We start from the raw sequence: 27,052 nt of genomic DNA, 5'->3' as shown, positions 1-27,052 counted from the left end.
CCAGGTAAGTTCAGAGGCCCCTCAAGTAAAGGGGGCCTACATTTATATACAATGTTGCCACACATATTTTATCAGGACAATATTAACCAGCAAAGTATGAGTTTTTATATGATACCTCTGTGATGTTCTGTACCTCGTGGGAACACCCTAGTCCCCCATGTTAATCCTTATAATATGATGGTGTGGTATCTAATGCAAAGTTTGTCATGTTGGGTGTCTTCGGAAGGCTCATGATGCGCTGAGCATTGTTGTCATAGTGATGTTATAGTAATTGTTGTTACAGTAATATTATAGTAAAGTTATAGGTTATAATTTCTTGTATATAGTTATGAGGCTGAAAATGTGTCTTCATGGCTTAAGATAAACCCAGGCAAAAACTCTCAAAGAGCAGAGAGGCAGTTCACACCTCATCAGGGCACCTATGGGACACACCCAGCCCAGCTTCACAGGAACAAAGGACGCTGCCCTAGGCAGCAACAAAAGGATCTGTTGGACTCTAGTGAGTCACCCGCCCTTCCTTTGGTCAGTCTGGGACTGCAATGAGGTAATACTCACCTGACTCTGAAGTGGGGGGCAAAGCCGAGAGGGAAGAAAGAACATGATAAAAGGGAAAGATGTTTGCCATGCTCTCTCTTGTCCACCTACATCTACATACACCACACCAAATGACTGAAGCACTGATCAAAGGGGACAGCCTGACTGAAGGGCAACCAGGCTGTGGTGAGAAGTATCTAGGTTTGTAAGGTCATTGAAAGTGTTAAGATCAGCTTAGAATGCGTTTTGCTTTTATTTCATTTGACCAAATCTGACTTGTTATGTTTTGACTTATAACCACTTAAAATCTATCTTTGTGGTTAATAAATCTGTCTGTTTATTCTACCTGAAGCTGTGGGTTTGGTTTGAAGCATGTCAGACCCCCCTTGGGATAACAAGCCAGGTACATATCAATTTCTTTGTTAAATTGATGAACTCATATAAGCTTGCAGCATCCAGTGGGCATAACTGGACACTGCAAGATGGAGATTCCTAGGGTTTTGTCTGGGACCGGAGATATTGCCTAGTATCATTCGTTGTACAATCCAAGGAGCAGCTTACATGCCAGAGGCTGTGCGTGAACAGCCCAGGAGTGAGGGTTCTCACGGCAGAATAGGGTAAAGCTGGCTCCCAGAGTCGAGAATTGGAGTGACCTAGCTGATCCCCGGTCCAGATAACACCAGAGAGGAATGTCACAATCTCACAAGGCATATTTTGTACAAATATTATTATAACATTGTGCAAGGGGGAGAATGCCAGGGTACAGTCTATCACAAGCAGTGACTGCCTTGAGATGGACAAAAGGCAGTGATCTGTTAGACCCGATGGATCATGATAATAAAGGAGACAAACTGCAAGAAGAACATCCTAACTTCTTGCCAAGCACAAAGACATCCTTGCTTTCTCCCTGTTTTCTCAAGGAAGGTTAGTTCCAGCAAACTTATATCTCTACATTAGCCAGCCTGGAAGCTACACAAAGGGTCTGCGTGCACAGCAAAAGTTGTGCAAACAGACCCACAGTGATTACGGGTCACTCTACCTCAGGCACGGCACTCAGAACCTTGAATGAATCAAAGAAAACTCCACAGGCGACGTGGACGTGAGCCGTTATCCACGTCGGCTCAAATATCCGTCAGCGAAGGTGATGGAGTTCTCAGGGATGAAAAGTGGCATACACTTCACGCTGGCAGCATCCAGGGCTGTCCATCATGGCTCATCGACAGTGGTAGATGCATCATGTTAGAAAATGTATTCACTGGCTGGTTGAGATAAACCCAGGGGTTTATAGGAATAAACTATGCCAATAAAAGCACCTTTACACGAGTAGAACGTAGGTGTTGCATTGATTTAACTATATCCATTTTTAAACTGATGCAAAGTGGTGCAAAAAAACAGTGCACAGACCAGCTATAGAGCAGATCTACGCTCCACACCCACCCCCCCATGCGTGCACACATTTTACTCCATGAATTTGACATCTAATTTTGAGATTAAGGGTCCTGGTGTATACCTCCTGTCTAATATCTAACATACGACTATTTAATTGGCCACCTGTTGACACACGGTTGTAGCAAGCAGTGAAAGGTTGGTTGCATGATTAAAGCATAACCAGGATTTGGGGGTTTTCTCTTCCCATCTCTATCCCTGACCTCTTGTGTGATGTTGGGCAAATCACAGCCCAGCTATGTATTTCGGGCGCGACTATTTTCGGATGCTCAGCTTGAGCGGTGCGGCCTAATTTTCACCCTGCAGCTCCCAACTGATGTGGAGGCCTTTTGCACATCAGACCATGCGTATTCCACATTAAACATCCAAAAACTGAGGCACTCTGAATCACTGGCCCCTTCTGAAACCATTGGCCTTCCCCATTTTGTGACTCAGTTTCCCTGTCTATAAAATAGGGATAGTCATACTTTCCATCTTGCAGAAAAGGTTATGAAGTGTAACTCAGTGAATTGCTGTGAGACCTGGGCTATAGAAATGCAAAGTATTATTGTTTCATTAACAGCGATTTGCAATACACAGTTTTACTTGAATCGCATTTCTTCTTTCTCTAAGATGAACTGGAGGAATACTAATAAATAAACAACCGAAGCCAAATATTTGCCCCTTTCTTTTTTTATTATACATAGCAAGCCAAAATCGGTGACATTCTACATAGATTTTTAAGTTTAGACAAGACCATTAGATCATCATCTGACTTCCACAGGCCAGAGAATTTCAGCCAGTTATTCCTCTAATGAGCTGAATGATAACTTCTGTTTCACTAAAACATACCATCCAGAAAGGCATCTAATGATTGGAAGACTTCAAAAGATGGAGAATCTTCTTGAGAATCACTTCCCTTGGGAGTTGGCTGCAGTGGCTAATCACCTTGTTAACATGTTTTTGGCCTCCTTTCTCATTTGAATTTTTCTGGCTTTAACTTCCAGCCATGGGTTCTTGTTCTGCCTTTTCCCGCTAAATTAGAGAGCTCTTTAGTACCCAATATTTTTGGAAGCTATGTAGATACTGTAATCACAGAATCATAGAATATCAGGGTTGGAAGGGACCTCAAGAGGTCATCTAGTCTAACCCCCTGCTCAAAGCAGGACCAATCCCCAACTAAATCATCCCAGCCAGGGCTTTGTCAAGTCTGACCTTAAAAACTTCTAAGGAAGGAGATTCCATCACCTCCCTAGGTAACGCATTCCAGTGTTTCACCACCCTCCTAGTGAAAAAGTTTTTCCTAATATCCAACCTAAACCTCCCCCACCGCAACTTGAGACCATTACTCCTCGTTCTGTCATCTGCTACCACTGAGAACAGTCTAGATCCATCCTCTTTGGAACCCCCTTTCAGGTAGTTGAAAGCAGCTATCAAATCCCCCCTCATTCTTCTCTTCTGCAGACTAAACAATCCCAATTCCCTCAGCCCCTCCTCATAAGTCATGTGTTCCAGTCCCCTAATCATTTTTGTTGCCCTCCGCTGGACTCTTTCCAATTTTTCCACATCTTTCTTGTAGTGTGGGGCCCAAAACTGGACACAGTACTCCAGATGAGGCCTCACCAATGTTGAATAGAGGGGAACGATCGCGTCCCTCGATCTGCTGGCAATGCCCCTACTTATACATCCCAAAATGCCATTGGCCTTCTTGGCAACAAGGGCACACTGTTGACTCATATCCAGCTTCTCATCCACTGTAACCCCTAGGTCCTTTTCTACAGAACTGCTGCTGAGCCGTTCGATCCCTAGTCTGTAGCGGTGCATGGGATTCTTCTGTCCTAAGTGCAGGACTCTGCACTTGTCCTTGTTGAACCTCATCAGATTTCTTTTGGCCCAATCCTTTAATTTGTCTAGGTCCCTCTGTATCCTATCCCTACCCTCCAGCATATCTACCTCTCCTCCCAGTTTAGTGTCATCAAGTCTTCCAAGTTTAGTGTCATCATCACCCTTGATCTTCTTTTTGATCCGCTAGCCAAAAAGGGAAGAAAGAATGGCTGGAGGAGATGGCACTGAACTGGGATCTATTCTAGAGAACATGGGTTTGACGCACGTCTCTGTTATAAATTTCATGTGTCAGTTTTGGGCAAGATGCTGAATTGGTGTGCCTCGGTTTTACAAATGAGGATAATATTTCCCAGCTCAACTCGGGTGATGTGAATAGAAAAACCATTATGGCCTGACAGGCACTCAGATACTACAGTGATGAAGGACATATGAGTACATAGATAGAAATTCTCTGCTTCAAAGTTTGAGAGCATAGCTTCAGACAGAAAAACATCCCATCTGCATCCACCCACGCCAGCATCGGCACTGCCAGACTCAGTGTCTGATGTGTGTGCTTTGGCTGAACTGGCACCATGGAGGGAAAATTATTAATTTAGCAGTGCTTGCTGTTTACAGGTGGAACACACAGAGACGCTCCCTTAGCAGAGAAAGGAGACACTTTCTCCAAGGAACATTTCAGGCCATTACAAAGTAATGCAGTTATATTTTTTCCCTCCTGCAATAACAAAAGCTTATTAGTTTTATGAGGCCACAAATTATTCTCGTCCCAACAGGTAAATTGGATACATGAAAAATATTAGTCAGCCAATTACTTTGTCCCAGAAAACTGCATAAAGGTTAATTAAGATCTATGCATTTACAGGACCTCCATTACCACAGCATCTGAGCAACTTGCAGCCATTGGGCGGTTACAAATCCAGCCAAAGGAGTATGGCAGGATTCTTATCCACATCTGGAAAAGAGGGAGATAAGGCACAGAGAGATCTTATGCCTTTCCCAGGTGCACCCATTCTTTAGAAGGCAGTCTGACGGCTGGCTTCTGTTGTGCCTGCTTGCGGGAGGGGAAAATACTCTCCATCCAGAAACAGGGCTTATAGGACTTCATTATACTGCTGCACTCCTTTTACCTGGGACAAAGGGGCCAGATGGGGGTGGAAGGGGAGAAAGATCTCACCAAGAGCATCCATCGCACAGGCAGGAGCGGAACCCAGCTTTGCTACCTGCACCTTAAACACAAGAACGTTTTTGCTTGCATCAGACTTACGCGGGAATATTTTTTTGGCTGATAAAAGTCCATGTTTCGAGCTGCTTGAAAAACTGTGACCATTTTTTTCATGGAAAGTGCACAAATTTTCCGGTGTAAAAAAAATCCAGCGGCATGTCAAACAGCTGTCAGCCTGCCCTAGTGACTGCATGCATTGGGATCGCTACGTCTTTGCCAGGACAGTGTTGCGCTGTGGGGTTTTCCCCTAGGGTTACTTTGAAAGTCACGTTTCAGAGTAGCAGCCGTGTTAGTCTGTATTCGCAAAAAGAAAAGGAGTACTTGTGGCACCTTAGAGACTAACAAATTTATTAGAGCATAAGCTTTCGTGAGCTACAGCTCACTTCATTGGATGCATTTGGTGGAAAAAACAGAGGGGAGATTTATATACACACACAGAGAACATGAAACAATGGGTTTATCATACACACTGTAAGGAGAGTGATCACTTAAGATAAGCCATCACCAGCAGCAGGGGGGGGAAAGGAGGAAAACCTTTCATGGTGACAAGCAAGGTAGGCTAATTCCAGCAGTTAACAAGAATATCAGAGGAACAGTGGGGGGTGGGGTGGGGGGGAGAAATACCATGGGGAAGTAGAAAAGGAGTACTTGTGGCACCTTAGAGACTAACAAATTTATTAGAGCATAAGCTTTCGTGAGCTACAGCTCACTTCATCGGATGCATTTGGTGGAAAAAACAGAGGAGAGATTTATATACACATACACAGAGAACATGAAACAATGGGTTTATCATACACACTGTAAGGAGAGTGATCACTTAAGATAAGCCATCACCAACAGCAGGGGGGGGAAGGAGGAAAACCTTTCATGGTGACAAGCAGGTAGGCTAATTCCAGCAGTTAACAAGAATATCAGAGGAACAGTGGGGGGTGGGGTGGGAGGGAGAAAGACCATGGGGAAATAGTTTTACTTTGTGTAATGACTCATCCATTCCCAGTCTCTATTCAAGCCTAAGTTAATTGTATCCAGTTTGCAAATTAATTCCAATTCAGCAGTCTCTCGTTGGAGTCTGTTTTTGAAGCTTTTTTGTTGAAGTATAGCCACTCTTAGGTCTGTGATCGAGTGACCAGAGAGATTGAAGTGTTCTCCAACTGGTTTTTGAATGTTATAATTCTTGACGTCTGATTTGTGTCCATTCATTCTTTTACGTAGAGACTGTCCAGTTTGGCCAATGTACATGGCAGAGGGGCATTGCTGGCACATGATGGCATATATCACATTGGTAGATGCGCAGGTGAACGAGCCTCTGATAGTGTGGCTGATGTGATTAGGCCCTATGATGGTATCCCCTGAATAGATATGTGGACAGAGTTGGCAACGGGCTTTGTTGCAAGGATAGGTTCCTGGGTTAGTGGTTCTGTTGTGTGGTGTGTGGTTGCTGGTGAGTATTTGCTTCAGATTGGGGGGCTGTCTGTAAGCAAGGACTGGTCTGTCTCCCAAGATCTGAGAGAGCGATGGCTCGTCCTTCAGGATAGGTTGTAGATCCTTGATGATGCGCTGGAGGGGTTTTAGTTGGGGGCTGAAGGTGATGGCTAGTGGCGTTCTGTTGTTTTCTTTGTTGGGCCTGTCCTGTAGTAGGTGACTTCTGGGTACTCTTCTGGCTCTGTCAATCTGTTTCTTCACTTCAGCAGGTGGGTATTGTAGTTGTAGGAATGCATGATAGAGATCTTGTAGGTGTTTGTCTCTGTCTGAGGGGTTGGAGCAAATGCGGTTATAGAGCTTGGCTGTAGACAATGGATCGAGTGGTATGATCTGGATGAAAGCTAGAGGCATGTAGGTAGGAATAGCGGTCAGTAGGTTTCCGATATAGGGTGGTGTAGAGCTTGGCTGTAGACAATGGATCTAGTGGTATGATCTGGATGAAAGCTAGAGGCATGTAGGTAGGAATAGCGGTCAGTAGGTTTCCGATATAGGGTGGTGTTTATGTGACCATCGCTTATTAGCACCGTAGTGTCCAGGAAGTGGATCTCTTGTGTGGACTGGTCCAGGTGAGGTTGATGGTGGGATGGAAATTGTTGAAATCATGGTGGAATTCCTCAAGAGCTTCTTTTCCATGGGTCCAGATGATGAAGATGTCATCAATGTAGCGCAAGTAGAGTAGGGGCATTAGGGGACGAGAGCTGAGGAAGCGTTGTTCTAAGTCAGCCATAAAAATGTTGGCATACTGTGGGGCCATGCGGGTACCCATCGCAGTGTTCTCTGTATGTGTATATAAATCTCCCCTCTGTTTTTTCTACCAAATGCATCCGATGAAGTGAGCTGTAGCTCACGAAAGCTTATGCTCTAATAAATTTGTTAGTCTCTAAGGTGCCACAAGTACTCCTTTTCTTTTTGAAAGTCACGCTGCAAATGTAAGCAGATCGTATTACTATGATTATTAGTCATTCATTTCTTTGTCATAACATTGGCATTTCCAGGCCTGTCAGCCAAACTGCAGGCTGCGGGTGACAGCTGTTGGTATCTGTAGCTCTATCGTCCGAAACGTTAGTGTCTTGGCAATTTTTTTCCAGCATTACAGGTGCAATGCAGTAAAAATCCCGCTTGCTCTGATAACCTTACACTGACCCTGCAGGAACGGTAAAGGTTGTTGTTATCAGACTCTCAGGTCCCTGCTGTTAAATTAAAGATGAGCTCGCAGATGGAGGAGAGCGGGCATCTTACCAGACCTGTCCGTTCTCTTTCTGATACACGTTTGTTTAAATGACATTGATAACCTGCCCCATCTCAATAGGATGGTTCTATTGATCTGTAGTCAGGAAGTTCTCTGTTCCTTTGGGTCAGATTTTCAAGAGCATTCAGCTCCTATTTAGGCTCCAAAAAAAGGCCACAGACCAGATCCTCAAAGGGGTTTAGGCCCGTAACTCCATTGAAATCAGTCCTGCATACTCATGCATGTGTATAATGCCATACATACCCATGTGCTTCAAGTTACTCATGCGAGTAAGTGTTTGCCGGTTGAGGGCCTACAGGATTTTCCACATGTCAGCCCGTTGGGTGCTCAGGTCCTTGGAAAACCTGGCCCTAAATTAGGTTCCTAAATAAAAGCTAGTTTTTTTAGTGAACATGGTCCTGACTGTGCGTGCTGAGCCTTTCTGGGCATCTTGATCTCCCGTCTTTTGTGTGCACCTGGGAACTTTTCTTATTCATCACTTTTAACTGCTACATTTCAGCCTCTCTTTTATTTTTGGCTTGGCTGTGTTACGAGCACAGACTTTGAACCTCTCCCTCCCTCCAACCACAACCAGCACCCCACCAGGAGAGTATTTCCACCAGGGCAATATCCCCAATTCACTCTGCCCTCCATCCCACCCCCAATCTCTCTCTCCTACCCCCAGCAGGTCACCTACGCCACCCCATTGTGGGGACTCACTTGGGCCAGCCCTGCTCTAGATGCTCACACTGGAGAAGAGGAGAATCCAGTCCCCGATAGAGTCCCTGGGCTATCAATCAGTTTCAGGCTCTTTGCTTATTTCTCCAGCCTGGCAGCTGCCTAAGGGTAAGGAGGAGAAAACAACCCAAGAAGCGTAGAGTAAACAATCTGTGGAGAGTGGTGAGGCGTCAGGCTGAGGAGCTCAGGGATTTAACGCTTGGTAGGTCGCTTCCCCTCAGCAACACAGCATGCAGTGAAAAAGGAAACCCGTGTAGCTTGCAACTCTAAGATCCAGTGTCTCCGGAGCTTCCCACTCCCTGCCAGTCACTCTGCGGATCAGCAGCCCACCGGTTCCCTCTGACTGGGTTTTAGCTGGAGGATGGAATTCAGAGTTGAGAAAAAAGGAGGGCGCAAATGGACCTAGCTAAAGCCAGCTGCAGAGCATGGTTCCCTCACACCAGCTTTGACTGCCAATGTACCTCAGGCCTGACTGGCCCACCTAAAAAAGTTCTAGGCCTGCTTTTCTCCCTCCCAATTAAGCCAATTAACCCTCAAGCCTCAGCAGCGTCACCCCCCCCCCCAGCAGCTCTGCCAATGCACCTCAGTTCTAACCCACAGCAGCCTCTAATATTCCATGTTTGAGACCCTAACCCGGTGGTCCCCAACACAAGCAGAGCCCCGGCTGGGGGCCATGGCTGGTGGTGGGGCTGGAGCAGACCTGGGGGTAGGGCAGGGCTGGGTGGCACTCCTGCCCTGCCCCCCATGAGGGCTGGCCTGGGCCGTGCCCTCCCGGAACATTCCTCCACGCCCCCCTCGGGGGACACACCTCACAGTTTGGGGACCTCTGCCCTAACCCCACAGGCTGTTCTGCCTATGGACCTCAGTCCTGACCTGCAGCATCACTAGAGGGCGGTACACACACAATGCTGAGTCTTGCTTTCATCTCTCCCTTCACCTGCAAGCCTCCCTGTTGAATTCAGTACCCAATCCCTACCAATTTATGAATGCCACAGTAACACCAGTGTTGTCAATTTCAGGTATCATCATCAAGCATGGAGGTCTGAATCTGTTTTCTGGCTGCTTTTAGGATTTAGCTTAATTGCACCAAGTACATTTCCTTCTCTGACTGTTGTTAATTTCGCCCTGTTGAGGCACCGTGCCCATCATCTACCAGGATAGAGCACCCTGTAAAAGCCCTAGTCTCATACCCCAATTCCCATTCCACAACCGGAAATGGAGTTTCCAAATCCCTGCACCCACATGACCCCTAAAACACCAGGTACCACATCAGTTCATCCTGTCTCTGACATGAGTTCTGTCAATATGGCAAGGAAGGTTTGGGAACCAACAGCCCACCAGCAGCAGAGATCTGAGGCTGGGACTTTAAGATCTGGCTCTGAACTTTCCCCCAGTTCAGGAATCTAGAGGGGTGTTGAGATCTCCCCAATCGCCATCACAAGTACAGGAGAAACTACAAAGGGCATTATTTCCTCCTGCAATGTCGGGTGATGCTAGCGTCGGTGAGGATAACCTTCCAGACATACACTTCCCCTCCCCAGATACACTCCGGCTCCTCCATTGGTATAATCTGCCATATCTCCATTGAAGCCAACAGTGCTACACTGATTACCCCAAGGATCTAGCCCCCAGGCAGTAAATTCACCCTTTTGTTCCAAATCCATTAAGCGCTCAACTGCTGCCTGTTTGCTCATTTTAGACATGACACTCCATTCCAGGTGGCAGCTACACCGCTGAGGCAGCCGGCAGCAGCAGCTTACATGGCCATGTCTTTCAGGAGAGAGGGCTATGGATCCACAGAGCTTGGAACAATCAGTGGCCTTTCAGGTTTGCAGTATGTACAGGGTACACTCACTGTTTGCGTCAGCACAACACTCTTGGAGCAACACAATGGAGATGGGGAGAAACACAACCCTTTTAAAGAAGAATGCCGCTGGGCTTGGGGGAGAGAGCAAAAGCAGGGGAAATAGTAAATCAACAATGTTTTAGCAAAAAATATGCCTCCCTCTGCCCACTGGGGCATCATTTGCAATTTTTATAAAGTGCTGGAAACTCCAGAAAATGCAAATCAGACCCTTATTTTCAATGTAACCATACTCCCACTCTCCTTCTTGCTCTGTACTCAGCAGAAGAGCTGGGAGGGAACTGGCTTTCCTGTCCTAGGGAAGTATTGCAGATTTCAAACATTTGGGGGGGGGGGGGAATCAAAATCTCAACCATTTTCATGAACTGACAAAACTCAAATGATCTCAGTGCAGGTGAAACAATTTACTTCAATAATTTTGAACCATTTTTGCTTTTTGCTTTTTGACCATGATGAGTTTAAAAATAATTTTTTCACTATAATTTGCTTCAATTTTAGGGGGAGGGGATATCATTTTTGAATGGGGTACTAGGTATTTCAGAGAAACGGGATGTTTGGACAATTTCAAAAACCTCTTTTCAAATTGTTTGAAGTCGAGACATGCGCCAAACACCACCCTTTCCCACAACCAGTTTTGGTTTTCACAAATCAACATTTTTTCAATGGGAAAGCTGTTGTCACAGTTGTTTGCTGCGTGTTTGTTCTCTCTGTATGCTGTCCCAGCTGTGGCCAGGTAGACCTTGAAAGAATTACCCAGAAAAAACGCGGACTCAGGTCAGTGGTGAAGACGCTTGGCCAGGTTTAGTGCCAACAAAGGACTCTACAGGACACTAAAACATGTATGCCCATGAAAATATTACATGTAATATTACAGACATATTACCCGTCTGATGGGGTTAGCTACTACCCGACATCCTGTACATCTCCATCCATTACCCTGTCATCCTGACCTTACCTGTGGAAGGGGTCAATGTGTCCCTGTACCATCTTTGGGGAGTGTGTTTATACCAGTGGCTCCCAAACTGTGGGGGGCACAGAGGAACGTTCAGGGGGCACACAGTGGGGCCCGGGCCAGCCCCACGGGGGGAGTGCCACCCAGCCCTGCTCTGCAGCCCAACTTCGGCCCTAGCCCAGCTCTTCCCTCCCTTCATTTCCTCTCTGCCCCCAGGCCAGCTCCTCCTCCAGCCCCAGTTGTACCCCAGCCTCGCCGTCAGCCCAAGCTCCTCTGCTGAGCCAACAATGTAGCAATGGACAGATTCCATGACTGACAATGGGGGGGGGGGGTGCGACAGGAAAAGTTTGGCCAGCACTGATTTATTTGGGGTGTTGTGGTACTGCACCTCTGGAATGTGTTTACGTGAATACCTAGTGCCGCATTCTTAGGAGCACCTGTGTTTTAGCAACGCCAGCCATACTTTTGCCACATTTACAGTGACCTTGAAAGCAGGCATTTGCTTTGTCGTGGGGCCTGACTCATACTGATTTTTGTTCAGGCCTCATGTCTCATACCAGGCCCCGTGTTTCAAGCTCTCTCTTTCTATTACAACTGTTTGCCAAAAAATTCCCAACCCCCTCTACCCACCAGTCCCTGCCATAACTGCAGAATCCAGGCCAGGATTTAGGAGACCCTGGAGGGTACACCAGGCAATAAAGGCTGTGATAGATGGAAGTCCAAAAGAACCACAGGGTCCTTTGGTGTCCAGAAACTTCAATAAAGAACCCCCTCTATAGTCATTACAGCCGGTCCTGGCTACCCTTTGCCAGAAAGGACCCCTGCACTCTTTAGCTTCATTTTATTATATTACTGAATTCATACAAAGAGTGATAGTTCAGATTGTGCCCTCTGGATTTAAAAGAGCACCAGGCGGCAGGGAAATGCTCTGTAATGGGCAATTGCTGTGCTCCCCGCTGGGGCATGGTGGATATTTGCAAATTGCCTCCAGCCCCCTCTCTTAAAACATGTGATCCTGTGCGCACCCGTCTTCCAAAGAGGAAGCTGTCTGATGGTGCTTCTGGGTCTGGTTCCCGGATGTGCTGCATCTTACATAGTCGTTTAGCGGCGTGCAAAGCTCTCCCGCGTCGCACTGGCATAAATCACTCCAGCAGGTGCAGGGCAGCGGTGGATCAACCCGGGGCATGCAATGAGAGCATTGTGTGGCTTGCCTGGTTTTTGTGCATGTAGGGAGTAGAAAAAAATGTGGGTGTGGTCTTCCAAACCAGAGGCGTGGCCAATGCCAAGGCCCGTATTCAAGACGCTGCACGGCAGGACCAGGGCAAAAATCAGAGCCAATTCAAACAGCTTTAAGTGGAACCTCTTCCACTCAGGAGCAATGACTGTTGCCAGCATGAGTCATTGCTCCTCAGGGACGATATGACTTGTGACAAGCTGAGCATATGACATGTTAGTGGTGTTCCCGTAATATGCATCATATTGGTATCCTGGCAATAGTTATCCATTGCATGCATTGGGATGTGGTGTTCAAGTGCACATACTTTAAAGCTCCAATTCCAGGCAGGGGCTGGGGGAGAAGGACAGCACTAGCCAGCTCTGCAACAGACTCCCTGTATGACCTTTGTCCACTCATTTAATCTCTCTGCTGCTCAGTTCCCCGTCTGTGAAATGGGCTAAGAGTACTTCCTTTCTGTCTACTTAGAGTGTAATTCTTCAGGGCAGGGTCTCTTTCTCTCTCTCACACCATGTGTCAGTACAGCACCTGGCACAATGGGGTCCTGATGAAGATTGTGTTCTCTAGATGCTATTGGAATAAGAATTTGGGAAGCCCCACAAACCAGGTATTAAAAAAAAGGGGAGTGGATGGCTCAGGAGACTGATTATTATTTGTTTTTGGCAGTCTCCATGCAAGGTGCCAGGCACTTTGCAAACACAACATAAAGCAGAACCCCTGCCCAAGATTGTTTAGAAGATAACTTGGCAATAAAAAGAGAAGGCACACAATAGAGGAGTAAAGAAGTCAAGGTGGTAACTGGCCAGGGCAATGGAAATCTTGACTCGTACTGTGAGGAAATTTACAAATCCCAGTTTGAGATGATGAGCTTGCCGTGTGCATCCATCTCAAATGCCATTTTGATGGTAAGGCTGGCCTGCTTTTGCTCACATATTGGTACCTCTATCTTGCAAGGAAATTCCAAGGGATGGCGGCCCAGGGCTAGCTATGGAGGGTTGTTACACTTTGATGGTCCTCTATTCCAATGGATGCCCCCTTGGACAAAGGTGGCCAAACCAAGAAAACCAGTCTACTCAGATAGGCTGGTAACTAAGTAACAGGCAGTGCTTAATTTGTGCCAGGGCTGAGCCCTGGCACCTCTGAGCCTGGCAGTTCATAGCCCTGGCACCTCTGGGCTTTCCATGTCAGTTATGAAAGTAAAAAAATCACTTGAGCCAGGATTGCTTTAGCCCCAGCACCTCTTTCATTACAAATGAAGCACTGGTCACCTGGTGGGGGACTTTAAACACTTGACAAAGCTGATCTGGCGGTCACTGACCAAGTGGAACGCCAGCTTATATAGGGCAACCTCTCTGAGCAGCTATTTGCAAGAGGGAGAAGAGACCAGAAGCAGAAAGCAAGGCTGTGCAGGAGGAGAATGCTAGACACACTGGGGGATTCTGACTAAGTCCCAAAGACTGCTCAAGAGTGGTGAGGAAACTGAGGCAGGGAACTGAGTACAGGTGTTTGTTGTTTTGTCTAGATCTTTATGTTCCTTGTGCTGTTTAAAGTAAAGAGTGATTGTTTTAGAATCCCTTTTGCAAAGTCTGTCTGGTTTGTGATTTAACTATCACATGCCCACGAAGAGGCAAGCTGTAAACCAGAGTGCCATGAGGGTGGAGCCCTGGGAACGGTGTGCTTGGGCTATGGGAGGTGTCTTGGGCGGGTCAGCACAAGTTCTGGGGGCCCTAGGCCAGCTGGATCATGAGATCCCACGTCTGTGAAGGGGAATCAAACAGAGAGTCAGTGCTCAGGAAATGCACCAGAGAAGCCAAAGAAAGAGACAGTGCTGGAGTTGACCAAGGGCAGATTAAAAGCACATGGGTCCAGTGGCCCATGGTGAACGTCCAGCGGGGGAGCTAGACCAGGGCTGTGACAAGCGCAATGAATTCTTTTCTTCTTGTCAGATAGGTTACCCCCAAATCCCTACAATCCAGCTTGGTTCAGCTGGCTCCGTGTAGACATCATGGCAGGAGTGGATCTTTAAGGAGGGTTTTGAGAGGGCTAGTGGCGTTACCAACCAGGTCCTGAGCACATTGGAGTCAATGGAGTCCCAGGATCTACCTCCGGGAGGGCGCTCCAGGCACAGGGGTGCATAGAGGAGGCGTGGAGAGGCTGGAGGGAGGAGCAGATACAGAAGTACTAGCAGAGAGGAGGTCATGGGGAAGGTAGGAGGTGAAAAGAGGTAAGGGACAGGGGGGTTCTACTTCAGCCTCAGCTCAGAGCCAATCCACACTCACAGCGGCAGATTTTCCAAATAGCTCAGTCCATTGGAGGTATGCTGGGTGCAGAGTTCCTCTGAATATCTGCCTATAGGTGTGTGACATTACCCAGGGCACAAGCTGCACTGATGAACAGCTGCATCCCCTCAGTTCTCCAGCCTGGGGTGCCTTTTACACTGCTCCATTGTGAGAGCTCCTGGTCTGCTCTCCCCCAGCATGCACGTTACTCCCAGTTATATTGTATGAGTGCTGCAGCCAGCCACTCTTGAATTATACTGCAGAACAACCACAGCAAATTTCCAGTCCATGACTTTCCTCAGAAATGTCTGTCTTTTACTGCCCAGCTCTCTCCTGGACAATACAGGCTCATATAAAGTCCATCATTTTATTGATAGAAAATGATATGCACAAATCCTGTTATGCCAAATGGAGTTTCCCAAACACTTCAATCCAAACACACTGGTTTAGATAAAACAATAAAACACGTTTATTAACTATGGAAGGATATATTTTAAGTGACTACAAGTAATGAGGCATAAAAGTTAGAATTAGTTACAAGGAAATAAACGTAAAACACAACTAATGCCTCACTTAACAAGCTAAGTGAATTCAAATCAAAGTCTCTCTCGCTCTCTTGCCACATGTTCTAGCAGTCTTACTGGCTGAATTTTTTTCAGTCAGGATCCCTCCCCCTCTACAATGCTCCCCAGACTTGGAACACATCTCAGTAATACCATTCAGAGGAATCTTATAACTTTACATACAATATTGTCACACATGTTTTACCAGGACAATAATGATCAGCAAATTATGAGTTTTCAAATGATACCTCCCAAGGCATACTTTGTACAAAATTTACCATAGTTATGTAAAAGGGGTGAATATAGGGGTACAGGGTGTCACGCTGGGCGCTGAGCTCTTTCTGGCACGTTCATAGATTTTGAAGGCTAGACAGAACTATTAGACCATCTAGTCTGATCGCCCATGGAACACAGGCAGAGAATTTCATCTACGCCCTCCTGAGCATGACGAGAAGAGACATCCTGGCCCTGACACATGTTTTGAACGTTCACAGGGTATGTCTACAGCACAACCAGAGGGGGTGACTGGAGCAAGCGTGCACCAGTAACAATAGCAGTGACGCCATGGAAACATGGGTTATTGCGGGACCCTGGGGAGGTACTCGAGTGGTTAGCCCATGCCGCGGCAGCTTCATTGCTATTGTTATTGGCTGTAGCTAGAAGAAAGCTAGCTTGGGTAAGTCTACTTGCACTGCAGTCCCACCAATGATTGCAGTATGGATCTACTCTACCCATAGATCCAAATCTGGGTGGGGTTTTGAAAAACACTCGGCCTCTTGCTGCTCCCACTGGACTCAATGGTAAAGCTCCTGCTGCCTGCAATGGGTGCAGAGACTGGCCAGTGCTGAATGCTGCTGAATAGTCCACCTGTACACCCCTGTAATGGCTTCAAATCCTCTTAGTACAGGAGATCAAGGGGCCTCCAGCAGATGCCTTCTGGGGCCGATGGCACACAGCTTCCCCAAACCAGCCCCGGCGGAGAAAAATAACGTGTCGCCTGTTGGCACATGGCCGTGGTTCAGCATTTCTGTTTTCCATCTTTGCCCTCTTCCTGCTTGCTGGCCATTTCACCTGCTTTCTTCCCTGAAGAGCATTGCAAGTGCCATGCCCAGAGCCTTTGCGGATCACAAAGTGGGAGGGCGCTTGAAGTGGAAATGAAAGGCTGGAGTTTAAACTTGGGGGGGGTCAGAGAGAGAGAGAGAGAAAGTGAAGGGGGGGATGCGTGTGAGTTAGTGGTGGGTGTGTCTGTGAGTGTCGCTGGTTTAGTCTCTATTTCTGCGTGTAGTTCTGTGTAACTCTCAGGGTGAATGTAGATGTGTGTGTGAAGCTTTAATGTGAGGTGCATGTGTATATGCAGGAGTGTGTGTGTGTGTGCTGTTGACTGTGTGTATATGCATGCATGTGTGCATGCACATAACTCCGTGTTTGTTTTTGGGTGACTGCACTGCATGCATTTGTAGGCGTACCTGTGTGCGCCTTTGTGCAGGTGTTTGACTTTTGCGTGTCTCTCAGCATGTAGCGATGTGTCTGTGTTCCTCAGGAGCGTTGCGATGTGCACCTGTTGCCATGTGCTTTGTGTCTGTTTAATAGAGCAGATAGGGCTAAAATACATGATCATCATAAACAAACTAGCAAGTCAGCACTTGGCAATCGCAGAGCACTTCGCATGAATGCATGAATTAATCCTGTATGTCAAATCCAAGGCTCTTTCCTTTCCTTTCTGTTCTTCAGTGTCATACTGAGAAACGAGACTCTTCCACTCCCCCGCCACTTCTGTCTTAAAACCCGACACATTCACTGGGCTGCCCACCAAGCGGGTGAGTTCATTGCAGCTATTTAAGTGCAGGGCTGTGATTATGCCCCATTCAGCCTCCCCCCCTTGCGCCCCCCCCAAAGAACATCCATAAACATGCTACTGAGCCAGAGAAAACACAAGGCCTGTCAAGAAGCCCCTAAAGAAAAGGAACAAAGCAGGTAGCATCCAGGAGGAATAGCACTGAGATTGCTGCCTCTCCCACGCGGTCCAACTTCCCTCTCCAGCCTCTGTAGTCAGGTACCTTCTCGTTGCTAGGCTATGAGTGATGGGGGATGAGGGTGCTTGTCTCAGACTCCATCCTGGAGCCCTGGCAGACCTTGCCAGGAGGAGGTGCGGGGCGGAGGGAGACTGAGCATCCCACTGGTGGGTATTCCAGCGGAGAGGAGCGCTGACGAGAAACAGAGGAGAGGGGTAGAACAGAGGCCTCTTTTCTGACAATTCAGAGGTGGGGGCAAAGTTGTGTCAGCCCCTAGAACGCTGCGGGAGGGCAGGGAAAGAGTGTAAGACATAATGGAGCATATTGACTGATGAAAAGTCTGTTCCTCCCCTTGCTCCTTTGCAAATGACACCCTCGGTTGGAGTGTGCCGTGTTCTTCAGACCAGGGCTCCTCGCTGGGTGCAAAACTGGGTTAATTGTGACCTGGGATGAGCATAAGGCTGTGTTTCCCCCACATCCTGTGGGGCAGGGGAGCTAGATTTGTCCAAGAGGGGGAAGTGGAGAGAACTGGCCACCGCTGCTGCTTTTAACCACTTCTCCCCCCATCGGCGCTACCCACCTCGCTGCCTGCCCAGGAAGGGGGCGTGCTGCAGCGAGAAGCTGGGTGTCGCCCCCAGGAGGGGGAAGAGAGGCAGTAGAAGAGGACAGTCAGCCATGCAGCGTAGTAGGTGCCCCTGCAAAGGGGAGAGCTGGCATAAGAGGAAAGAAGGTCACGGGGACAAGGGAGAGGAGGATTGAGGAAAGGATGGACAGGAAAAAAGGAGCCCTGGCCCTAAGGAACCCTGGGCTGAGGACACAAGGGAAAGGGGCATACAGGATCAGAGCAGGGATTCCTCATTTTTCCACACGTGCTAGGAATCTGCCCTTCTCAGAAAGTGACTCACGTAGTGGAGGTCTGAGCCACATTCGCCACCAGCGTGAACTGGTGCAATCAACGCACCAGATTATTCCAGCTGGGAAGCGGGGCCAGTATCGCCTGGTACAGACACCCCCCCCCACCCCGCACAGCAAAGCAGAGGCCCTCATGGGGGACTCATTCCACCCTGCCTGGCAGAACAGTCCTGCCCTCTGTGCAAAGGGTTACAAGCTGGAAACTGGCCTCGTTTTCTCTCCAGTTTCTGTTAGTCACTCTCTCTCTTCCCAGCTGCTGGTCACTCTCAGCCGTACCCGCCAGTCTCACAGGTCTTTGCTAGTGCGAAGATGAAAAACCCTCGGTATCTGACACAGATGAAAGCAGCTGCCAGGTAGTAAAGAAGGGAGGGGGACTATCTGCTGGATTCCTTGAGCCCTGGGGCAGCAAATACTGGCTCTCCCAGGGCCCAGGCTCCAAGAGTGCCAGTGCTGGGGGCTACTTCTATCCTAAGGAGAGTCCTGATTGTGTTCCCAGGGCAGCTTTGTGTATACGTCATTTCTGCAGGGGAGTTCCACTCAGATGCAGCCCTCAGCTCCAGGGAGGTTGCTGGCATTGCTCCATGCACCAGCTGTGTTGACTCAGATATAACCCACTGGTGAGCATGTGTGGCAGGTGCCCCTCCATGCCTGATCCACCAAGGGCACTAGGCTTTTGTACCCGCAGCTAGGGAACCTGGGCGTTTTAGTTCTGCAGGGCCCTGATTCAATCCCTGGTGTCACAACCTAGAAGGCAGCTGCCACACATGCATGAGAAGTGATGCTGCTTAGGGGCACGCAGGGAAATCGAGGGACTTTGCCAAGGTTCCACCAGGCTGGGAATGGCTTTGCCGAGGTCACATAAGGATTCAGTTGCATGGCCGGGGCTAGAAGCCAGGCTCTTCAGTCCTTAACTCCGACCCACTAGACTACCCAGCTCTCTCCCACTGATGATTAAGGGGTATCTAGACTGCACGCCGGGCATGACTGCAGCTCGGGCTGATGCACCTGAATGAGTTTTACTCTAGCTTTCTGGGATGTGGGTTTGGATTTCAGACACTCAGCTCTCATAGTGGCAGAAATCAGACATCACTGTGACATTTCACCCCAAAAACTTGTTATGCTTATAAGAAGCACATGGGATCTTTTTCAGGGACAAGGCAATAGGCCACGTTTATTGAAGATAGAACAATTAGCATATGCATTCAATCACACCACACACACTGTCCCGCCAGTTGATGTTATAGTTACCAGTTTAGAGTCCAGATCAACCTAGTGGCCAGCTAGGTTGATCACCGGTAGGGAGGAGCCGGGTTCCGTCAGTCGTGACACAATGCACGGGGGGAAGTTTTGGCAGGATGAACCCAAAGTCTCATGGCAAAGCCCCATGTTTATATAGTGATTTTACTTGCTTGGGACCAATGAGTTTTGCACCATTATGCTGTAATTAATTGTTGTTTGACAAGTGCTTGGTTTCTTAAATTGTCCTTCTCATCCTTTATCTTGTTTTTTCATCAAGTCTCTCAGGGAGTTATCCCAAGTTGGTTTTGATCACAGCTATCTTGTCACCATTGATAGATGCCTGTCTCATCTTTAACGTCATCAATTTGCCCTTCTCTGACATTTCAGTAGGGGCGTGATGCAGCCTCCTGGTGCCCTTGCATCTGTTTCTGGTTCCTCCCTCATACATCTGGTTCACCGATGGCCTTCACACTTACCTCTTTACACCCACATTCCTCATTAACACACAAAACAGAATTAACATTTTGAACAGGAACATCACGTTGCAATGCACAAGAAAACAATCAAGGTTTAAAATGCTAAACCTACAACAAAATAGTGACCTTAAACTATCTGTTACTGCCTTGAAATCAGCCCAGACACAGAATCCAGCTGATGCATCTTTACCAAATGGCCCATTAGGCCCGTTCCTTTCTGTATACAAAAAGGGTAGCTGGCAGGATATGATGAAATCATACACCAATACATTTAATATATGCTACATTATTATTTTATTATTTTTCATTTTTTATTTTAAATGATATAAAAGGCAAACATAAAATCCTACTACTACAAACTGGCCCCTGGCCCTTTCTGGCTTTTGTCCCAATCTGGAATCAGGGGCATGTTAGTCTCTGAACCGAGCTCCCCCAGAAATCCCAGCAGGGTGGGAAATTTCTTTAGAGCCATCTCTACAAGGAACTGAACTCGGCTCCTGGAACAACCACTAACCTGGAAGAGAAAATAGCGCTCTAGTGCATTCCCAAGACAGCCATCCTCCCCCTACTGGGATCTACCGCGCTATCTGATGATCAGATGAGCCTATTCCTAAAATGTTTCACATAAGCTTTTCTTCCCTTCCTATCCAGGCATCATTAAAAGTTACATTAGAGGCAGATCAGAGGTAGTGGGGGGAAAAGAAAAGAAACACAAGCCTCTCTCTGGATTTAGCAGAAGGCCGAATACATAACTCTCTATGTTTAATCTCCCCTTTCAATTCCCTTTCATATTCTCGGTGACAGAGAGACACACTTATTAAAGATTTTTAACAGCTAGCCAGAGGCTCCGGCTGCTCACACATAATTTCTACCCATTGAATGCGAGTGAGTTTATTTTTATGTCTTTCAGAGAAGAAAGGAAGGAAAAGAGGGGGAGGGGGAGAAGCCATTACCTTCTCAAATTAACTTGCTTAGACTTTCTGGAGCGATGATAAAAAAGAAGAACAAGGGAGAGAAGGGCAGCCCTTTGAAGAGCTGAAATATGGTAATAAGGAGACGAACAAATACGAGACAATCATTAGTTGTTGTTGTCTCATAGCACAGCATGCTGCAAACATCTTTCCCCTCCCCGCCGGCCAGTGGGGCCTGTGCCTACACTGGTGGAAATCAGCATCACGCCATTAACTTTGATGGTGCTATGTGGATTGACACCAACTGAGGAGCTGGCTGTGTGCATGTGTGTGTTTGTTTGTGTTAATAAAGCCTCAGTGAGACTATTTGGGATTGCCAAAGGGCGCTGCCCTTTTTTCATGCAGGGAGCATGGCATAGTGGTTAGAGCAGCAGCCTGGGCACCAGGACTCCAGAATGCTCATCCCCACGCTGCTCTAGTGACTCACAGGATGACCGTGGACAAGTCACTTTGCCTCTGTGCTCCAGTTTCCTCATCGTTTCTAAACCCGGGCTAGTAAAATTGGCCTTCCTCATCCTGAGAGTCTGAACTGAGATTTCCCGAGACTGTTGGCTTAAAAGGGCTAGGCCAAGGCAATGAGCTATTGCCTGGGATGGGCCAAAGCAGGGGTGGCTCATCCTTGTGAGCTCAGGTTTGCAAGCCTTTTCCCCTGTGTCCTAAGCCCCTGGAAATACAGGGGCGTTAGGGCTGAGCCAGCTGATGGCAGGTGGAGGGGCTGTTAAAAATTTGCATCTTCTTTCTAGCCTGAATTTGTCCAGCTTCCCCTTAGATCTTGTTGTATCTCTGTCTGCTGGATTGGAGGGCCCTTGATTATCCCATTCCCTGCATAGGTACTTATAAACTGGGCTCAAGTCATCCCTTATCCTTCTCTCTGTTAAGCTCAACAGATTGAGCTCTTTGAATCTCTCGCGGTCAGGCCTGTTTTCCAAGCCTTTAAACCTTGTCCTGGCTCTTCTCTGAACCCTCTCCAATTTATCAACCCCCTTCCTGAACTGTGGACATTACTAGTGGACACAATATTCCAGCAGCCGTCACACCCGTGCTATATACAGAGGTAATAGAATATCTCTACTCCTACTCGAGAGTCCCCCCCAAGGAGTTCACGTTCAGTGTGACCCCCCAAGTCCTTTTCAGAGTCACTGCTTCTCAGGAGAGCATTCCCCCGTCGTGTTAGTATGGCCTAGCTTCAGTAAGAGCTTTACAGAATCTAGCCCCATATTTTACAATTTCCCCCTCCCAGCTCTGTTCACTCTATGGGCCAGATCCTCAGCTGGCAAGAGTCAGCACTGAAGCCAATGGAGCTATGTCCCTTTACCTCAGCTGAGGATCTGGCCCTAGAAGCTCAGTGTATTTTCTTTCTCTTTCTTCCCTTCGCTGCTTCTATTTCCATGTGGGTGGGAGGGGGGGTCCTCTCTGCATCTACCAGGGCAGTAGAGCAATATCCAGTCCTCACTCCTATTTTAAAGCCCAAATGCCCCCGATCTCTTAGCCTTTCTGGGATGTTTCTGGAGCTGATGCCCCGTTCCCTACTTACCCAGAGCTGAATCACGCCGAGGCATCAGCTTGGCATGACCCACGCCAAACCAAGGGCCCCTTTCCAAAGCCAGCAGCTACCCAAGGCAAGTCTCCTTTGCACAATATGCTGAGTGGGCTTTAACCAAAGCACCTTGGGGGTCCGATTCCCCAGCCTCCTCCCCTGGCAGAAATCCAAGGGACTCTCAGCGGGGCAAGCTCAGAGGTAGCAGGTGAGCGTGATACTGGGCAGATCACACAGGGCGCCACCATCCCCTGATCGCATCTGTGACTCAGTCTGGCCTGGCCTGCTGCCCAAGCTCTTGCACATTCTGGGGCCGGGAGCACGTGAGCTTTCGGAAGAGAGAGAGAGCTTCGTTTTCCAGGAGGTTTGTTATTTTTAATGACCGTTTAAGCCTTAGGATTCTTTCGCCACTCGCTCACGCGGCAGCACCAGCTACTGCATGAGAGGCAGCAGACAGAGCTGCCACCAAGCCCCTTGGCAGCTCCCTTCGCATGCTTCGCCATGATCACCACAGACTGCTGCGTAACACGGCCCATGTTTCCCTGCCCCCATCCAGCAGGCTCCTCGCTAATGCTACCAAGGCAGGGATGGGATGGCATGGGGGGTGGAGGGGAGGAGGGCGTGCCATGTCTGAGCAGAGATTTCATCAATAAAGCCTGGTTCTCTCTCTCAAGAACACTACACGGGGCATTGCTCAGAGGAGGGGGGGAAATATCATGAGCACCTCTGATTAGACTGAGAAAGAAACCCACAGGGGGGTGGAGGCTCAGCTGGTGCGATGCATGAGCTGTGCAGTCCAGGGATCAGACTTGGCCAAATGAAAGCGAGTTCGGGGCTTGTGCATCTTTGTCCCGAGTGGGCATTTGCCTGCATAACAAGTGCCTCAGCCAACGTAAGTGGCTGGGTTGCTATGACTGGGTCTCTCTCAGCAGGAGATGTCTGGAGTGCATTGGCAGAGCTGTGAGGGGTGCCAAGGGCTGGAGTAACATAGGGTGCTGCAGGTCAGGACCGAGGTGCCTTGGCAGAGCTGGGGTTGGAGGATCCCAAGGATGGAATAGCAGCGGGTGCTGCAGGACGGGACCGAGGTGCATTGGCAGAGCTGAGGTTGGAGGATCCCAAGGATGGAATAGCAGCGGGTGCTGCAGGACGGGACCGAGGTGCATTGGCAGAGCTGGGTTTGGAGGATCCCAAGGATGGAATAGCAGCGGGTGCTGCAGGACGGGACTGAGGTGCATTGGCAGAGCTGGGGTTGGAGGATCCCAAGGATGGAATAGCAGCGGGTGCTGCAGGACGGGACCGAGGTGCCTTGGCAGAGCTGGGTTTGGAGGATCCCAAGGATGGAATAGCAGCGGGTGCTGCAGGATGGGACCGAGGTGCCTTAGCAGAGCTGGGTTTGGAGGATCCCAAGGATGGAATAGCAGCGGGTGCTGCAGGACGGGACCGAGGTGCCCTGGCAGAGCTAGCTGAGTGAGGCAGGACTGGAACAACAGAGGTCACTAACATGAACCAAGTGCAATAGTCTGGAAAGCAATAATTCATGATTGAAACTGGTGGGTGCAGCCAAAGCCCGGAAACGCTGATCCCAGGGGCCAGTGGCAACTGGAGGAGTAGGTGCTTAAACTTCTGTCAAAATGTACCTCTGATACTCCCCTGGTGGAAAAAAATGGCATTTCCCCTTCAATATTAAACCCTTCGCTATTCTAACTACTTCATTTCCAGCTTCCTAATCATTTTCTTCACCCTTTCCCCCCAAACAGCTTCTCAGATAACACCAGTCTGCGATCCCTACTGGTTGTACCTGCGCCAGAATCTGGAAACAGCACTGGACTGGGACTCAGGAGACCTGGGTGAATTCACAGCTCTGCCCCTGCCTGCTGGGTGACCTTAGGTAAGTCATTTCCCCACCTTGTGCCTCAGTTTCCCCCATCTGTAAAATGGGGATAATGATACTGACCTGTTCTGTAAAGGGCTTTCAGGTCTACTGACAAAAGTGGTAGATAAGAGCAAGATATTACAGTCTTTGATGGGGTTACTGGCCTAGAGGATGTGGGAAGCAGTAGATATGGTCTATCTTGATTTTAGTAAGGCTTTTGACACAGACTCACATGACCCTCTCATAAACAAACTAGGGAAATGTGGACTCGATGAAATTACTATAAGGTGGGTGCACAGTTGGTTGAAAGACTGTACTCAAAGAGAAATCACCCATGGTTCACTGTCAAACTGGGAGGGTGGATCTAGTGGGCCCCCACAAGGATCAGTCCTGGGGCTGGTACTGTTCAATATTTCCTGTAATGACTTGGCTAATAGAATGGACAGTGTGCTTATGAAATTTGTGTATAACACCAAGATGGGAGGGGTGGGTTGCCAGCACTTTGGAGGACAAGGATTAGAATTCAGAATGACCTTGACAAATGGGAGACTTGGTCTGAACTCGACAAGATGAAATACAATAAAGACAAGTGCAAAGTACTACACTGAGGAAGGAAAAAATGAAATGCTACAAAATGGCTAGGTGGTAGTACTGCTGGAAAGGATCTGGGGGTCCTAGTTGATCACAAATCGACCATGTGATGACAGTTGTGCAAAAAGGTTAATATTCTGGGGTATATTAACAGAAGTGTCCTATGTAAGACACGTCCCAGTCTACTCAGCTCTGGTGAGGTCTCAAATGAAGTACTGTGTCCAATTCTGGGTGTCACACCTAGATGTTGATAAATTAGAGAGAGTCCAGATTAGACAAACACCTGCCAGGGATGGTTTAGGTTTACTTGGTCCTGCCTAAGTGCAGGGGGTTGGACTTGATGACCTCTCGAGATTCCTTTCAGCCCTGCATTTGTCTGATTCTGTGATTATTATTTGAACTGGGCTAATGCCTAGAGACCACCAAGCCGTGATCAGGACCCCATTGTGCATCATAACAAAACGATGCTCCTTGCCCCAAAGAGTTTACAATCTAAGCACGAGATCATGAGACAACTTTGATTAATGGAATAAGCAGAGGTCACAGCGCTCCAGCTGGTGAACCCCTTGTCTATGTTTTGTGATCATCGTGACAAGGGTGCATTTTAAGGAGAGATTTAAAGGACTCAATCCTAATTGGTGCTGTACTCATCACCATGGGATCTCAGCCCAATGAGCTTTGCACACACCTGTGTGAGAACAGAATTTAGCCTTGGCTAGCAACATTGGCAATTGTTTAGTAACTAACTGCTCCTGTTTATCCAGAAGGGGGCAGACAAGAAAATAAAACATCACCTGGGGAATATTGTATAAAAACAACGGGAACTGTGTTTTCAAATTTCCCAGGGATCTTTTAGTTTCGCTGCCTGATCAGAATATTTTAAGGTAGCTCAAATTTTTGTATTCAAACTAAATCAGCAGCGTCCTATTAAACCTCCCTCTCTGGACAGCTTTCCTTGATAGACAGGAGACTACATCTTATTTGTTGCAACTTGCTCCTCACTGCCCTCACTCCTCTCTGCTTTCCCATCGACAGATGGGCTTTTAGTGCAGATGGAAAGTTGTTCGTCTCACTATCGAACAAGAGGTCCTGTTTGTGTGCACGAGTGAAACACCCTCCTCAGTTTATCCAGACTCACTGCTGAAGTCTCTCTCTTTCCATTAGGCATCATTTCCCAGAGAGGCTGGAACAAGAGGAGTTTCACCACATGTGGAAGCAGAAATCTGGTGATGCTGACAAGGGCTCGGGCTAGCGAGGACAAGGGCTAGGCATGTCCTCACTCTCGACTCAACTCAGCTGATGCATCACACGCTGACCTATAGCATCCCCATCTGTTCCATTCCTGAGACCCCACCCAGCTCTGCCAATGCACGATCTCATTCCCGAACTTCAGCCCTCCCTCCGCTCTACCCATCCTAGACATGCTCATGCATCTCTGCAGAGCCGGCAATTCCAGTGCTCTGCAATAAAGATTCCTACGGTACAGTCAGAACAAAATGGTACTTTATATCCTGAGGCCCAATCTAGGATAACCAGACTTGTGCCATTTGTAGCTGGAGCAGATCTGGGCTCGTATCTCAGGAAGAAAAAGCACCAGTAACTTATAAACTCTGTGGGCCAGGGGTTATTTTCTATTTGTACAGCCCCTGGCACAAAGCGGCCCCGATCCTGAGTGGGGCCTCTGGGTGTCATTGCAATATAAATAATGATGATGATACTAAATACCCCCTGTTGTTGTTATATATTATTAACATCATCATTGCAGCTAGAGGTCGCAAATGAGAACAAAGCTTCATTGTACTAGGTGCTGTAAAAACACAGTGAGAGACAGTCCCTGCTTCAAGGCATTTACAGGCTAAACAGACAAAGGGTGGGAGACAGGGAGGGTCGTTATCTCTATTTTACAAAGGGGAACTGTGGCAAGGAGGTTCAGGCTCTGATTCCCAATGAGCTCAGCTCCCATCGATTTCGGCACCAAATTTGATGGTCAGATTGTCAGAGTTTAACGTGGCGGGTGCTGAGCACTTCTGCAATTTTGACCCTAACTGCAGCTGTGGAGGCCTTTGGAAACCAGT

At 48.0% G+C, this 27,052-nt stretch overlaps 1 long non-coding RNA gene across 1 annotated transcript; it reads left to right on the top strand.

Annotated features, from left to right (window-relative positions):
* Positions 1-22,813: 22,813 nt before the first annotated feature.
* Positions 22,814-26,825, top strand: LOC119845461. Its single transcript, XR_005289600.2, has 3 exons — positions 22,814-22,877; positions 24,271-24,401; positions 26,142-26,825. It is a non-coding gene; the product is annotated as an uncharacterized LOC119845461 (long non-coding RNA).
* Positions 26,826-27,052: the final 227 nt, after the last annotated feature.

This window comes from Dermochelys coriacea, chromosome 19, assembly GCF_009764565.3.
Source record: "Dermochelys coriacea isolate rDerCor1 chromosome 19, rDerCor1.pri.v4, whole genome shotgun sequence".
Taxonomy (NCBI): Eukaryota; Metazoa; Chordata; order Testudines; family Dermochelyidae; genus Dermochelys; species Dermochelys coriacea.
This window is presented reverse-complemented; position numbering and strand designations above follow the sequence as displayed.